Genomic DNA, 17,621 nt, shown 5'->3' with positions numbered 1-17,621 from the left:
CACGCATCGTCTCATTCCCTTCTCAGGCATATTACAGTTTTTTAAACATCACTTGTGCAGTACTCAATGAAAAATAATATTTCTATTCCATAGAGAATAAAAAAAAACAAACTGCTTTAAATTAGTACAAACCCTAACACGTCTGGTACAATTTGCCCCACAAAAAAAAAGAAAAAAGAAACATAGTAATAAGACTAAGAACTAACTCACATAAATGGCTTCATTTGTTGGCAAATTAACAATATATGTTTTTTATACAGATAAATTTACTGTGAAATAAGTCAATTTATCTGAAATGTAGAAAATGTACATTTCATACTAAAAACCCTTTTCCACAAGACAATTTTAACATATAAATTAATATCATTTGCTAATTACAAAACTGCAGGATGTGGTTCACCTTACATAATGGTACATTTTTCTCCAATTGTAACGGCTGTGCTGTGACAACTCATATGGGTGTGATTTTGCATAATAACCTAAAATTGTTAATTCAAGGTGGAGTGAGTGATATAAATGCATGTAAAGTAAACAAAAAGAATTAAAGAAAGAAAAAAAATAACAACAAGCACAGAAGACAAGGGACCTGTACTGAAATTGGACCAATTAGTTGTGAGCAAAGTGACATATAAGTGGTGCATCTAATTCAAACTTAGTTCATGTCGCATTGGTTTCACCATTTCTTCAAAATCCTGTGGACATCTCAACATACTTTGCTGAGAAAGAGTTAAAAATCACATTAAAAATGTTACACATTGAAGCCACGCCCCTACTATACTGCAAATGGTATGTACTGCATTGTGGTGGTACATATGCAATGCGGGTGGTGATGCGGTTGGTGATGCGGTCTCCTCATCAGAGGAACAAATGGATTTTGCTCTATACATGTTAAACAATTGGTTGTTTGGTGCCGATGTCACACTTTGACATGCACACACTCGTGGACTAATCATAACTTTAGGATTAAAGTCAGAGAAAGTTCATAAGCAGTGTCATAGTACCAATAGCCTGATTGGATTTGTTTGTTTTTATGAACTCAAAATTAATCCCGTAACCCTACATAATTTTTAAAAAATGTTTCTTGTAATCAAGCATAAAAATAACCCAACAAATAAAAATAAATACCTAAGCAACCCAATACAGCCCTCCCATCTCCACCCCGATAAAGTGCTGTCACGACAGTTGATGCAAGCAAAATATAATATATAAAATATATCAATTAAAAACTATTTTAAAAATATTAAACCCCCTAACCTCCGCAGCACCCCCCTTCTCAATAACTGTTCTTGTTTTTTGTTTTTTTTAATAAAATAAAAAACATCTTTCAAAACACATCTGTTGTTTTAAACACATTTAAGTAATTAATATTATTAGTTCATGAAATATGATTCATTTTAAGTATATGCAGATGAAAATTTAGAGATGTTTATTAATGATCGGGGCAGACAAATCCAAAACGTAGGCAGGACAATCCAGAACAGGATGTACAGTGCATCCGGAAAGTATTCACAGCGCTTCACTTTTTCCACATTTTGTTATGTTACAGCCTTATTCCAAAATGGATAAAATTCATTATTTTCCTCAAAATTCTACAAACAATACCCCATAATGAAAACGTGAAAGAAGTTTGTTTGAAATCTTTGCAAATTTAATAAAAAACAAAAAACACATTTCTGACCTGGAGCACACAAAAGGCTGAGAACAGAAAAATTCATCTCCACAATTTAAAAAAAAAAAAAAGTCAAATCTATGCTTGACAAGCATGAGTTTTCACACTTCCTTATGACAATGAATCATTTTCCAAGTCTAACTATCGAGATTCTAAGTAACTGGAGAATCTTTTCCGCCTTCAGTAAATTGTCGTGCAACGTACCCAGTCTCCTTTTCTGGATCACACAATCTGGAAATATTTTTATATATTACAGGTCTAGAAGTTCTAAGTGGTTTACACAACAGGCAATCTGGCAGATGTCCAAAATATTTACAATGCCAAGTTCTTGACTGCTCCACAATTTTTAAAACACTTAAAGCAGTTATTCATACCAAAGTAATTATTATAATACAAGCAGTCCCACACTCACACTCCACAGTCTGTACAAATGATGTAATCACCCAAACAAGATTCAAACCAACTATGAAAAAGCAGACTTATCTCACAAAGTTCTGTGTTACCCAGCTCAATTTGAAGATCACACACACACACACACACACACACACACACACACACACACACACACACACACACACACACACACACACACACACACACACACACACACACACACACACACAGACAGACAGAGCTGTGTTGTTTTTTTCCCACTCTCTCTTTCACACAGATGCAGACCTGTCTGTGCAGATAAGAACACACACACACACACTGAGGCCTTCGAGCACTCATGTACACTGATTCATGCAACATTCACACTGTCTCCAAAACTAATTTTCAGAGCTCATCAATCACACCTGTCTCCTTATGTATGGAGCTCATTCTCATTCTCATTCTCACCTTATTCTAGCTCTCATTCAGTCACATGTAATAACAGAGTGATATCTTCCTAATGTAACTCTCCCAGAGTGCTGCCCCTCACCTAAGTGGAATCTCGCTTGGCATGGACACCCTCAACTCAGTTCCACCAGTCACTCACCGAGGAGAGTCCAACAACTGTGCACTGCCATAGTTTCTGAACCCCATGACTCCGCGATCATTACCACAGGAGAACGTCACTCAAAAATGAAGAATTCAGACATGCTGACTCAACAGATTTAGAGCGTTCTCCTGCTCAGATTAGTGTGGAGTTTATGATACTTTTGGGTCAGTGGCAATTGATACAGGTCACCCACACAGAGATGGATCAGAGTCACGTGGCCAATTGGCCAGAAACTCACTCAAGAAAAGAAGACAACGACCGTACAGCCCCCAAACTAGGATCAATCACTCAACAAAAAATACTAATGTAATTCTTAAACCCACATTCAGCACATATAAAATTCTCAAACAGCAATCAGCACATTAAAACAGCAGTTAGCACATATAACCTGCAATCATCAAATATAACAGCAACCAGCACATGTAACATTTAACAATACAAGACGTACACCCCAAATTATTTCACACTTCAACACGCCTCTTGCGTGACCTTGCTTAGGATTCCCTGGGCCCAACGTTTAGTTCTCTCTAAGAACGTCACATAATCACTTGGTTCTCTCTTACAGTGTCACATAATAACTTAGTTCAGCAGTTCAGCAAGTACACTGTAAACACTGTAAATAACAATGTTAGGCCTTGAGTGTCGGTCCACATTCCTCAGTATCCAATCTGACTCCTTTTTACACCTAGACACTGCAGGCTTGCAAACACACTGCTCAAGACAAAACACCACAATATACACATATATTCTGCATACAGTTTTAAATTTTTGAGATCTAAAAACCCTCTTTTCTTGATTTAGTTCATAATTTGAAGGAGCTTTTGTGAGGGGAAAAAAACAGTCTCAGGCCGAAACGTAGGAAAGTCACGCAAGTATTTGTCTAAAAAAGCAGAAAACTGCTTACCTTAAAATGAGTGGCCACACTTGCACAGTTTTCCCACAGGACAGTCCTCACAGCTTCAGTCTCCCTCTTCGCTTGTAGTCAATCATGCTCGGGGATCGACAATTATGTCATGGGAAACAGTCTTTGAAGTCATAAACTTCAGAGACAGAGAGTTTAGTAGATGTCAAAAAATAAATAAACTTTATTGAACAATGAAGTGAGACAGTCTGCAGAAAGTCTAAATTATGCAAACACACATAGCCCTTTTTTTTTTTTTATACTTTTCTCCATAGCGTACTCATTGTTTGCCTTTCCTCATTAAAAACAGACCAATCTTCTTCGCCACAATTAATTATTCATGTCTGTGGGATTTCACGTATCTCAGGAATCTCAGATTATGCCTTATGCCTGTCAGATAGTCCATCATGCCTTCCAGCCTGTTTTACCATTAACTTCTATTAACATTTAGAAAGTGTGGTTTACCGTGGAGTGCTCAGGCCTGGGGGGGTCTAAAATGAACACACACTGACTTCTTGCATGCTCATAAAGACATCCCACTTTATTCATGCAAACCAAAAGTATTTATACACTGATAACATAACTGAAATACATAATAATATAATCAAGGATAGCAGTTGATCAGCTTATTTAAAGAGGTAATCAAATGAATACATTCATCATAGGTATTTGAGAGCAGTTCATAATATGAGAGTACATGATATAAGAGAATTTCCTTTCAATGTCTATGTTATCTTCTTTTAATTTATTTATTCATTTTCATATGATTCATTTTCATGTGATTCATTTACATGTGATTCATTTACTGATTTGCTTCTCTTTAAATCCAATTTTAGACTGTGATATTACAAAGGTCTTTCCAGATTATTACTTACCACACTGTATGAGATAACCTCAGTAAAATTGCCTGAATTTTATAATATAATTTTTCATCATGTTGGGTTTAAATCCTCTAAAAACAGATTCGTAATTGACCAACATTACTCTGTTCCAATTCACATCCTTCAAAGCATTGGCATGTTTTGTTTACTCTCACAATCCCCCAAACACACACACACACACCCAAAGTCTCCATAAAACAAATGAGACAGCAGTGTTTCCCACAATAACCATAGAGTTGTCCACAATGTGAAAACAACTCGGAGAGTAAGCTGAACTAACCAAAAAAATTACCAAGACAAAAAGTTCCAGTAAGAGAAAAAGCCCCTACTGACTTCAAGTCTGATAAACAGTCGGTGCACAATAACAAATATAATGCCCTTAACTTTTAAAGACTTGTAACAAATAATATAACAGTGTAGCACATAAAGCCGAGGAAAAAACACTAATAAAATTAAATAAACAGAAACTCTAACCCAGTCAGAACCATAAAACAGAGAACCACATTAATACCAAAGTAGATTTAAGAGGAGTGAGTACACAAACTCTAGGCGAAGTAATACAACGACAATATCTTCAATAAAAATCCAAATACTGTATAGCTGGAAGGCCAAGTGTAAAAAATAAAAATAAAAGAAGAGCGAAAAAGACGCCGCTGTGTACGTGATACAGTTCACCCCGATATCAAGAGTTTAACATAGTCTCCTGCTTCCTCTGCTGAAATAAAGTCCTTCTGAATACCGTTATATGTAATGTGAAGCCGAACTGGGTGAAGTATTCCATAGCGACCGCCCTCAATACCACGAAGTTGACGCGGAACTTCGTTAAATGCGTCCCGGGCCCGGGCTATCTTGGCTGTGTAATCAGGGAAAACAGAGATGGTCAAATCCCTCATTTTAATCCACTGGAGCTCTCTCGCATGGCTTAAAATGTCAACACAGTCACTGCGATAGTGGAATCGCAGTGCGATAGTGGAATCGCAGTGCGATAGTGGAATCGCAGTGCGATAGTGGAATCGCACACTATAGCTCGTGGTCATTCACCAGGCTTAGGCTTCGGCTGAAGGGTCCGGTGGGACCGGTCCAAAACCGGCTCCTTCTCCAGACCAAACACCTCTTTTAACAAGGCCGCTACAGCAGCAGTTGTACATGTGTCAGCACCCTCTGGAACTCCGACTATCCTAACGTTATTGCACCATGACCTCGACTCCAAATCCTCACATTTATTCTCTAATTGAGTCACGGTCGCAGTGAGAGACTCAATAGTAGTCTTCATGTGAGCTATGTCATCGGTGCAACCGGAGAGAGCGTGCTCCATTTCCACAACAGTACCTTTCAGTGTTGATATGGTAGCCTCGGTAGCAACTTTATCACTAGCCAGCTGTGTTTTCATGGCCTGCAGGTCAAGCTGGATAATAGACAGCGTATCCCTGAGAATCTCCTGGAGCTCCTTTTCAAAAATATTGGCAATGTCCTTCCTCAGTGAAGCCGGCAACTCAAGCCTGAGTGCGGCGAAGTCAAAGTCACCGCTCGGCGGCGCGGATTCAGGGGAAGAAGGAGACTCGCTCGCGGTGTGCACACTTGGCCTCAGTCATGTCTGAATGCTACCACAGGTTTTCGTGTTCTTTCCAGACATTTTAACGTACCACAAAGGTAAAAGTGCAATCAAGGAAACGGAGTAGAATAAGTCAAAATCTATTGTATGATCGAAAAGCGCTACTTAATTACAATTTTAATCGAAATCAGCAGGAGCCTCCAACTTCGCGTCCTAGTCCATCGAACTCCGAATTCGAATCCGTCTATATGTTACCTTAAATTTGTGGAGCATGCACAGGTACTTGTTTTTCTTGAAAAGGTTTTATGAGGACAAGGTTTCTTTTTTACAAAAAGGTTTCACTCAGACAGAGTCCTTGTTTTGTTTTGTTTTGTTTTTTCCCTGACCTTGATCAACACTCCCTTCTTATGTCTCCATGAGCATCTGTCTGTTTCTATCTGCTTTCCTAGCTGATTTCTACCTCCCTTCCTGAGGCCCTTTCATAACCGCTTAATTGGTATCTGGCCTTAAAGTTATTTACTTGCAAAAGCGAATATCCAATGTCAGTTTATTTCTGTGCAGAAAAGTGCCAGCAGATACAGAAGAACAATTATTGTACAGTAAGACACAGAATAACTCAATACACACTTAGAATATACCTTGATTAAAAAGTGTTCTATGGATTTAGATTATGCCACTAAATATTGATTACACATATAGATTATGCCTAAGTAATAATTCTAAATGTTCGTCATACATATTGATTACACTTCATAGATATTTTCTATACTATCTGCAGGAAAATACTTGTCTTGGGACCTGAGGGACTGTGAAGGCAGTTTTTTCTGCTGCTCTGGGAGTAGCGCCTTTAGGCGGGGGGTTTCTGTTACGACTTCCCCTCACGCTAGTGCTGTAGCACGCAAGCCGAGCTTGAAGCGTGAGCACACGCTTCCAGGTTTTCAGTGACATTGATTTTGCTTACTTTCTATACATGCATCTGTTATGATTTCTGCCCTGTCTCTGCCCCTGTATTGTCAGTGGTTGTTCCCTTGTGTCATCATTAGTCTCAGCTGTTTTGTGTTAACCATGGATTATGTTTGTTATTTAAGCCCCTCATGTGTCTATATGCGCTGCAAAGTATTGAGTGTTATCACTGTGCCAGGCCTTTATTCCATGTGTTTTCTTTTATGGCTTTGATCTTGTTTATAGCATAGCATTCTTTGATTTTAGTCTAGCCTTCTTAATGCCGTTTGCGGAATGCCTGACCTTTTGCCCATTTTGACTATCTCTCATATAATAAAACTCTTATCTGCACTTGCATCCATCTGTACCTCCATTAAGTGACACTGAACCCCATTATGAATGCAGTTACATAGATTTGGATTGTTAGTAACTATGGGGGCAAATACATTTTCACACAGGCCAAGTTGGCATTAAATCACTTTTTTGCTTCAATAAATAAAATTATGCTTTAAAAAAGTATTTTGTGTTTACTCAGGTTTCCTTTCTTTTATATTGATTTTATGACTTTGTTTTAATTTCTGAAACTATTTAATGAGATATACAAAAAAACAAAAGAAATCAAGATGGGACAAATACTTTTTCACAGCACCATATACCAAGCATGACCTCTAACTAGGATATGTAAAAATGTTTTATGGATAACTGCCTTTAAAAATACAGCAATATCCAATTATAGGTTTGACACCTTTAATTATGTCATCCCAGATAGGTTTAATTTGCTTAATTAGAACATTTTTAGTGTTGTTTTTAAATCTGTACTCAAGCTATAATGTATTTGTTATTGCTGTATATGTCTAAAACCAGGGATTAAAAACAAATTGTTTTTGGAAGTCATTGGAACTGGCTAACATCTCTGTTCATGAGTCTACAATACGTAAAACATTGAACAAGCAGAGTCTCTACGGCAAGACACCACGAAGGAAGCCACTGCTTACTAAAAAGAACATTGCTGCATTCCTGAAGTTTGCAAAAGAGCACATTGATACTCCACAGCGGTATTGGCAAAATGTTTTGTGGACTGAAGAAACTAAGATTGAACTATTTGGAAAAACCACACAGCATTACATCTGGCTTAGAAAGGGCACGGCATATCACCATGAAAACATCACCCCAACCGTAAAGTGTGGTGGAGGAAACGTCATGATTTGGGCCTGCTTTGCTGCATCAGGGCCTGGCCAGCTTGCAATCATTGAGGGGAAGATGAATTCCCAAGTATATCAGACAATTCTTCAGGATGATGTGAGAATGTCTATATGTCAGCTGAAACTGTATGGAAGTTGGGTGATGCAACAGGACAATGTCCCAAAACACCGGAGCAAGTCCACAACAAAATGGCTTCAGAAAAACAAAATCCACCTTTTGGAGTGGCCAAGTCAGAGCCCAGACCTCATCCCAATAGAGATGCTATGGAATGACTTGAAGAAAGCCATACACATGAGACTTCCAAAGGTTGCTTTGGGAGGATTGCTGCAGAAAGATGGAAAAGATGTAAATTTACCAGATGATTGCATTCACAGGTAATGCCATTGATCTGAATATCATGAGTTCAGATCCCAGTACTGCCAAGCTGCCACTGCTAGACCCATGAGCAATCCTCAACTGCTCAGTTGTATGCATGAGATAGATGCAAGTTGACCTGGATAAGGGCATCTGCCAAATGTCATAAAAGTAAACTATTTTTTTTTTAACTATGAAAGTAAAAAAAAAAAAAGAGTCCTTATTTACTTTGTGTGTGAAAGACACGAGTTATTCCAGCAGCCAATTATATCATTAAAGACAGATAAAAGGGGACCCAAATGCATAACACAAACACTGGAATCCAAGGCAAAAACAGGTTTTTATTAAAGAATGTCAGAAAGGTTAGTTTAATAGAGTAGTCAAGGTCAGGATTCAAACTCAGGTCCACCGCATGAAGGTCAAATGCTCAGCCAACGCACCACAGGGGAGGCAAGACATTGGGAAGTGAGCAGACAGGCAGTGTGAGGAGTAGCTGGAACATGAGATTAAAAACATACGATGAGCACAGGACAGTGCAACAAGGAAAAATATTCGCAATAATGGAAAGGAAACACGAATAGTGCCAGAAGTGTACTGCACTGGAAGCCGTAACAATCACGCACACTCACACAAACAGGAACAAGAGGGACAGAAAATATAGATCATATTTATTTTACGTTAACATGAAGCTCCAGTTTCACAACATATGAAACACACTTACGAACAACAGTAAAATGCTGCAAATCTTTTTTTTTCTTACACATGAAACCTGATTTCCATGCATGCAAATCTTATTGACATAATTTTAACTTCATACTGCTACCTCTAATCTCATATTAGAGAAGCTAAACATGGTCTAAACTGCACTTCCCAACGAACCACGCAGCCTGACAGTGCGAAAAAAAACAAACACCTATCGCTAGTTGCATATCGACAGTAAATAAAATATGATGATAATTTTACTTGCCTACAGCAATATCGTTCAAGACAGAAAGCAATCTCACCTTCGGTAAGAACCAGTGCTGTTGGTGAGAACTAGTGATGTGTCATTCATGAATGATTCGTTCATTTTGAACTAATCTTTAATATGACTCGGGAACAATGAGTTGTCTCAGACAGTGATTCGTTCTTGAACTTAGGTCGCCGTGCGAGTGGCAGCCTGTAGCAGCAGCTCTGATCTTTTTTGGTTAAGTTTAGTATATTTCCCTTGTTTTTTGTGCTTTCTTTGTGATTTTTTCTACACTAATCTTCGTCGTTGTGTATGCAGATGTGGATGCACAATTGTGGATGTTAGCAATATTTATTTGTCTGTTTGTTGGACTCTACCGCTCTGCACTGGGAGACCCATTCAGCCACGGCTCTATTGTTTACATTAGGGAGCAGCTGTTAGCATGGAGCAACAACAGGATACTTCTTACAGAAAGACCGGTGATCCCAGAGGAAACTAGGAGAAGGACAAGGGGAAGCAGAGCTGGACTTAAATGCCGGGAGAGAAAAATACAGTATAAACCATTAATTCCGTCCGTTATTATGGGCTAAAGTGAGATCTCTCTCCAATAAGATGGAAGAGCTAACGGCATTAACCAGGCTGCAGAGGGAGTACCAGGAGTGTAGCATGTGCTTCATTGAGATGTGGTTGAACGATCTCAGTATGGAGTCATTGGTTACACTGGACAGATTTCAACTTGTGAGAGCGGACAGCTGAGTAAAGTAGAGTGGTAAGAGGAAGGGTGGGGGAATAGTGATGTTTGTGAATGAGAGGTGGTATAAACCTGGGCATATTAGGGTTAAAGAGCAGCGGTGCACTAAGGATATTGAGTTGCTAGTGGTTAGCATGCAGCCATATTACCTGCCAAGGGAGTTCTTGCACGTCATCGCAATAACTGTCTACATCCCCCCAATCAGCTGATGCTACAGCGCCATGTGAGCTACTACAGTGGTTTTCAAAGTGGGGGCTGCTCCCCCCTTGGGGGCCACCAGGGGCCTCAAAAATTTGGTGTGCCCATCCCTCCCACTAGTATGTTTTCTCTTTCTCACTCTCAGACAACCACACACACACACAATCAATTCTTAATGTAATGTAATGTAAAGATGTAAGATGTAATTATTAATAAAAAAGGGATATATATTCAGAAGTCTGTATTTTTAATGTGTTTTAAAGAAATCTTGCAAAAGGGGGGCCTCGGTCAAATGTTAATGCCATTTGGGGGGCCTTGCCCTGGAAAAGTTTGGGACCCCCTGAGCTACTACACATTGTTGTGTCACAGCTGCAGACATAGCACCCACAGTCCCTCCTTCTCATCTCCAGCAACTTTAATCATGCTTCCCTGTCCTCAACACTCCCCACCTTCACACAGTACGTTAAATGCCACACTAGGGGCAATAAAACATTGGATCTACTGTATGCAGACACAAAAGATGCATACAGCTCTTCACCTCTTCCTCTGCTTGATCGCTCAGATCACAACCTGGTCGATCTGCTCCCTGTCTACATTCCTTTGGTGAATAAACATCCTCCAATCACAAGGTATGTGAGAAAATGGACTGAGGAGACCAGTGAAGCACTAAAGACTGTTTTGAGTCTAGGGACTGGGAAATGCTTTGTAGTTCGGATTGGGAGAACATTGGCAGTCTCACTCACAGTGTAACAGACTACATTAACTTCTGTGTGGAGAACACCTTGCCTAAGAAGAAGGTTCGGTGTTTTTCCAACAACAAACCCTTGGTGACTCCTGAGCTCAAAGCCCTGCTAAAGGAAATAAAGAGACTGTTCGGATTGGGGGACAAAGAAGAGCTGAGGAGCGTTCAAAAATAGATCAGAGGGGAGATAAGGAAAGGAAAAGACAGATACAGAAAAAAGTTGGAGGAGTGCCTTCTAGGGATGCACTGAAATGAAAATTCTTTGCCGAAGGCGAAGGCCGAATACCGAACACGTTTTTTTCGCGCTTTTTCCATTTATTTTGCCGTTTTTTTTTTCACCATTGCTTAAATTAAATAGTCAAAATGTGCTTTTTACTATTTTGTTTTGCTTTTCAAAGAAAAAATCAAATGACAAAAATAACAATTTCAAAATTTTTATTTAACACTGAACATTATTTTTTTCATTCCAGCAGTCATAGGCTACCAACAAGGCACAATATAACTTTAAATAAATAAATTAATACAATAAAAATATTTTGATGTGGTCTGTCATGACTCAAGACGTAACGAAGATAGGACGGATACAATTGCAGTTTGACAGTTTTATTAATTAGAGACACAGGCAGGTAAATCCAAATCGTAATCCACAAATGTAATCCAGAAACAAGCAAAAGGTCAGGCGGTCGGTAAACAGACAAACTGGGCAAGGCAGGAATCAATGTACTGGTCACGGAAAACAGGGTCGAGAAACAAAACAAGAAACATAAACTACGACTACGAACTGGGAGCGGAAAAACCAGTGTGAACTAAACAGACTAATCTAACATGGAACATAACATGGACAATAACTTTGACTGTGATAAACTATCGTGTGGAATCTAAACTAATCTACTCTATCGTATCGAATCTAATATTCCGCGCCATTTGCTGGGAGGCGTGCGGTATATATACACACATGATCAGCGTCAATTGCTGACGGCTGACACCAATCTAGACACACGTGAAATAACAGTCAATGACAGAACAGGGAGGAGACATAACAGAAGCATAACAAAAAGCACGTGTCTAATGTACACAATGTCACGATTGTCAACAAACGAAAAGCAGGTGCTCGCGCACCTTATGCGTGCACGTGCGCCCACATGCTCGTGCTGCTTAAAGGGGAAACCGTGACATAAACCCCCCAAAAGGCACTCCTCCTGGAGCGCCATGAAACATCCCTCTCTATTGGCTGTCCCGGCCCCCTGGGCAAAATGTCCTCAGCTGAATCAGGAGACTGTGCGGCATTCTTAGCATAACAAAAAAGCAGATCAACGTCCTCGGCAGAACAGGAAAGCGGAGCGACATCCTCGGTTGAACAGGAAAATGGAGCGACGTCCTCGGCAGAGCAGGAAAGCAGACCGACATCCTCGGTGGAGCAGGGCAACAGAGCAACGTACTCAGCAGTGCAAGAAAGCAGAGGGACGTACTCAGCAGTGCAGGACAGCAGAGGGACATCCTTGGCGGAGGAGGAAAGTGGAGCGACGTCCTCGGCGCAGCAGGAAAGCTGAGCGACATCTGCGTGGCAGGACAGTGGGACAACTTCCTCCGCAGGACAGGCCAGCAGGATCGATTCCTCAGCAGGACAGGGCAGCAGGATAGCTTCCTCAGCAGAACAGGGCAGCAGGATAGCTTCCTCAGCAGGACAGGGCAACAGGATAGCTTCCTCAGCAGGACAGGGCAGAAGGATAGCTTCCTGAGCAGGACAGGGCAGCGGGACAGCTTCCTCAGAAGGGGACATTTTGCCCAGGGGGCCGGGACCACCAATAGAGGTGGATGTTTCATGGCGCTCTTGGGGAGGAGGAGCGCCCTTGGGGGGGTTATGTCACGGTTTCCCCTTTAAGCAGTGCGTTGGAGAGCATGTGGGCACGCGTGCGCAAGCACCTGCTTCTCGTTTGTTGACAATCGTGACATTGTGTACATTGGACACATGCTTTGGTATGTTTCTGTTATGTCTCCTCCCTGTTCTGTCATTGGCTGTTGTTTTACGTGTGTCTAGATTGGTGTCAACCGTCAGCAATTGACGCTGATTAGGTTTGTATATATACCGCACGCCTCCCAGCACACGGCGCAGAATATTATATTAGATTAAATTAGTTTACAGTCCTTACGATAGTTACCACAGTCATAGTCTTAGTTATTGTCCATGTTAGGTTCCATGTTTAGATTAGTTCATTTAGTCCACGCTGGTTTCTCCGCTCACAGTTCCTGCTATTGTTTATGTTTCTTGTTTTGTTTCTCGACCCTGTTTTCCGTGACCACTACATTGATTTCTGCCTTGCCCAGTTTATATCTGTTTACCGATTGCCTGACCTTTGCATGTTTCTGGATTACGTTTGTGGATTATGATTTGGATTTACCTGCCTGTGTCTCTCATTAATAAAACTGTCAAACTGCAATTGCATCCGTCCTATCGTCGTTACGTCTCGAGACATGACATGGTCATCTTTGAGCCCCCCTTGAATAGCCTATGTTAGACTGCTGAAAGAATGGAACACTCTGTAGCCTACAACAAAAAATGCATTAAAAAGTGCATTGACAAGAGTGCAAAAAAATGGTTCTATTTGGTTATATACGGCTGATTGTATTGGGGATATATACCGCTCGCGTCCCTTTACACCTCACGGAGTATTATAGTAAATATAGTATAGTTAGATATGTTATGTTCCTTGATAGATTTAGTTAGTTTAATCTATAGATTAGTTCATTTAGTACCCACTGGTTTTTGCGCTCCGAGTTCATAGTATTAGTTCATGTGACTTGTTTTGTGTTTTGAACCTGTTTTCTGTGATTCCTGCTTTCCCCGTTTATGCCTGTTTGCCGATCGCCCGACCTGTTTTGACTACCCTTTTTGGATTACAATTTGGATTTGTCTGCCTGCCCTTAAATAAATACATACTCTACTCCCTTATGTCTTGCGACATGACAGAATACTCCAGAACAGAAACAAAACAAACGCACGTGTGAACAGTAAACTTCCATCAACATCCGAAGAGCACGTAGCTCGTGCACGTAGCTCGTGCACGTAGCTCGTGCACGTAGCTCGTGCACGTAGCTCGTGCACGTAGCTCGTGCACGTAGCTCGTGCACGTAGCTCGTGCACGTAGCTCGTGCACGTAGCTCGTGCACGTAGCTCGTGCACGTAGCTCGTGCACGTAGCTCGTGCACGTGCGCGCCCCCTCATCGAGGGCGTGACATTCGTGCATCTCACTCTGGTTGCTAGGCTTTTTGGGCACGTCATCAAACACGTCATTGTTCGGTCAAATTTATTCTGCCTTTTCACTTATTAATTAATAATTTCGGTTGCCGAACATCCGGTGTGTCCCTAGTGCCTTCAACAGAACAACATGAGGGAGGTCTGGAGGGGACTGAAAACAATCTCAGGTCAGAACAAAAACAGTGGGAAGGGCCTTATATTTAGCGACTGTGACAGGGCAAATGATTAAATCTGTTTTTTAATAGATTTGATTCAGCTCCATTTCCTCCCTCCTTCTACCAGACCTCAGACCTGTCAGTGACTCAACCTTTCCCTTTTTTACCATTAGGCACCCCCTCCTCCTCCTTCAGGGCTTCAGGAATATCGGCATCATCCAACTCACACCTCAGAGCTTCTGAAATATCAGCATCACACAGTTTACACCTCTCCACTCAAGGAGATTTCACACCCCTCCCCCATACCACTCATCAGGGATGATTAATAACTTCCCCCTGCATTATCTCTCTGACAGTCAATCAGGTGAAGGAGGAGCTAAAGAAGATCAAGGTAAGAAAGGTCCCAGGCCCAGATGGAATCAGCTCCAGACTGCTTAAAGACTGTGCAGATCAGCTCAGTGAGGTCATCGTTAACCTTCGTTGACTTCCTGTCTGGTTCCAGTACCCAAAATTGTGCATCCTAGGGAGCCCAACCACTTTGGACTGGTAGCCTTAACTTCACTCCTGATGAAGTCCATGGAGAGGATTGTACTGCAACAGCTGTGAACCCTAGTGAGCTCAGAGCTAGACCCCCTACAGTTCACTTACCGACCAGGCATTGGGGTTGATGACATCATTATTTATCTGATGCACAGATCACTTCTACACCTGAAGAATACTGGGAGCATTGTGAGGACCATGTTTTTTTTTATTTTTCCAGTGCTTTCAATAAATTTTAGCCATCATTACTTAGGGGGAAGCTTTTGGGAGCTGGAGTTGACCACCATCTGGCTGCATGGATCATCAACTATCTCACTGACAGTCCACAGTACGTGAGGCTCCAGGACTGTATGTCTGATGTGGTGGTTAGCAGCACGGGAGCACCACAGGGTACAGTGCTCGCTCCCTTTCTCTTCACTCTGTATACAGTGGACTTCAGGCATAACACTAGCAGTTGCCACATGCAGAAGTACTTTGATGATACGGTCACTGTTAGATGTGTATCAGAGGAGAACGATCAGAAATTACGGGAGGTCATTGCTGACTTTGTCAATTGATGAGAATTAAACCACATCTGCCTCAATGCCAACAATACAAAGGAGATTGTAGTCAACCTCCACAGGAGGCCACCCTGGTCTACGCCGGTGAGCATCCAGGGTGTTGACATCGAGAGGGTGGAGACGTATAAATTCCGGGTTGTTCACCTCAACAATAAACTGGACTGGTCCATAAACACAGATGTCCTGTATAAAAAGAGCCAAAGTCATCTCCATCTGCTGAAGAGACTGAGGTCTTTTGGTGTGTGCAGGACCCTGCTAAAATATTTCTATGACACTGTGGTAGCATCTGCTATCTTCTATGCAGTAGTTTCCTGGGGAGTTGGGAGCACAGAGAGGGACAGGAAACATCTTAACAAACTGGTTAAGAGGGCTAGCTCTGTCCTGGTCTTCCCTCTGGACAGCATAGAGGTGGTGGGGGAGAGGAGGATGTTAGCTAAGCTGGTGTCTATCATGGGAAATTCCTCTCACCCCCTGTATGAGTCATTGTGGTCCCTGAGCAGCTCCTTCAGCAGCAGACTGCTGCACCCTCAGTGCAAGAAAGAGCTCTACCGCAGGTCCTTCATCCCTACAGCAGACAGACTATTTAATACAAAAAGCAACATAATGTAGCATTGCTAGCTGTTTTGCATCATCAACCTACACATTCACAATAATTCTGCAATATGAACATTTATTCATTTATTATTATTTGTTGCTCACCCTCTATTGTCCATTTATCACTTTTCTGTTTATAAACAAGGTGATACGCATCTGTATATATATATTCATATTTGTATTCATTGTCCAATGTACAGTGTTCATAGTGTACACATTACCATTATTATTATTTTTACTACTTTTATTCTTATTTTTCTATTCCTATTGTGTGTGTATATATATATATATATATATATATATATATATATATATATATATATATATATATATATATATATATATTTTTAGAGATTTTCCTCAATTCTATTCCGATTTAATGTGTATTCTTTCCCATCTGTTTTTGTGTAATTGAGCTGCTGTAATGAGGGAATTTCCCCAGTGTGATAAACAATATAAACAATAAAGTTAAACACTTAGATAAGTTAGATAAACAATAAAGTTTATCTTATCTCTTATCTTATCTTTGTTTTTGATTGTGCATGCGCTGCAACATTCCCATAGGTTCTGTACAGTAAACAGTAAATCGAGTCATTCGTTCTTCCGGTGACCACCGCATAGGCAATGCACCATGCAATACCGGAAACAGAAATGATTAGCTCATGTCTCGAATCTTTGGGTTCGAGTCGTTCGTTCTTAGGTGACCGCCCCATAGGCAATGCACCATGCAATCCCAGAAACAGAAATGATTAGTTCGCATCTCAAGTCTTCGGATTTGAGTCATTTGTTCAGTATGCTGTGTGATAATCATTGTGTGATAGTGTGTGTGTGTATGATGCAGGCAAAAGCTAGAGGGGCGAAAGCGTTCCAAGAAAGAGAGAAAGAAGCTCCAGGCCAAAGTGAAAGAGCTACATGAGGCCTTAGCAGCTGAAAAAAGGGAAAAAGTGCTACATAAAAAAAGGTTCCAAAGGATACTCTTGAGGTCAGGGTCTCCAGCAACAAAAGTGCAATATGTGAGGCTAAGAAACACTCCAACTGCAAGGAAATCCCTGTTTGATGAAACATTGATCAGAGACCTACATCAACACATTCAACAAGCAGGAAGAACTCAGGAAAGAAGACTGATCAGTAACCTAGTGACAGGGAATATTGTGAAGAAATACAGGCTACAGAAATATGCCCAAAATACCCTTGGCTTTATCCGAAGGCAATGGAAGTCAGTAAGAGGGAATCCATACTCCTTCTCAAGAAAGAAATGTGTCCAAATAGAAGAGGAATTCAAAAACAATGTAAGAGCCTTTTGCACCTGAGACAATGTAAGCCATATGACAACAGGGAAAAAGAAGACTGCAACAGAAGTCAAGACCAGGATGCAAAAGAGCTTCCTTGTGG

This window comes from Ictalurus punctatus, chromosome 4, assembly GCF_001660625.3.
Source record: "Ictalurus punctatus breed USDA103 chromosome 4, Coco_2.0, whole genome shotgun sequence".
Lineage (NCBI taxonomy): Eukaryota > Metazoa > Chordata > Actinopteri > Siluriformes > Ictaluridae > Ictalurus > Ictalurus punctatus.
This window is presented reverse-complemented; position numbering follows the sequence as displayed.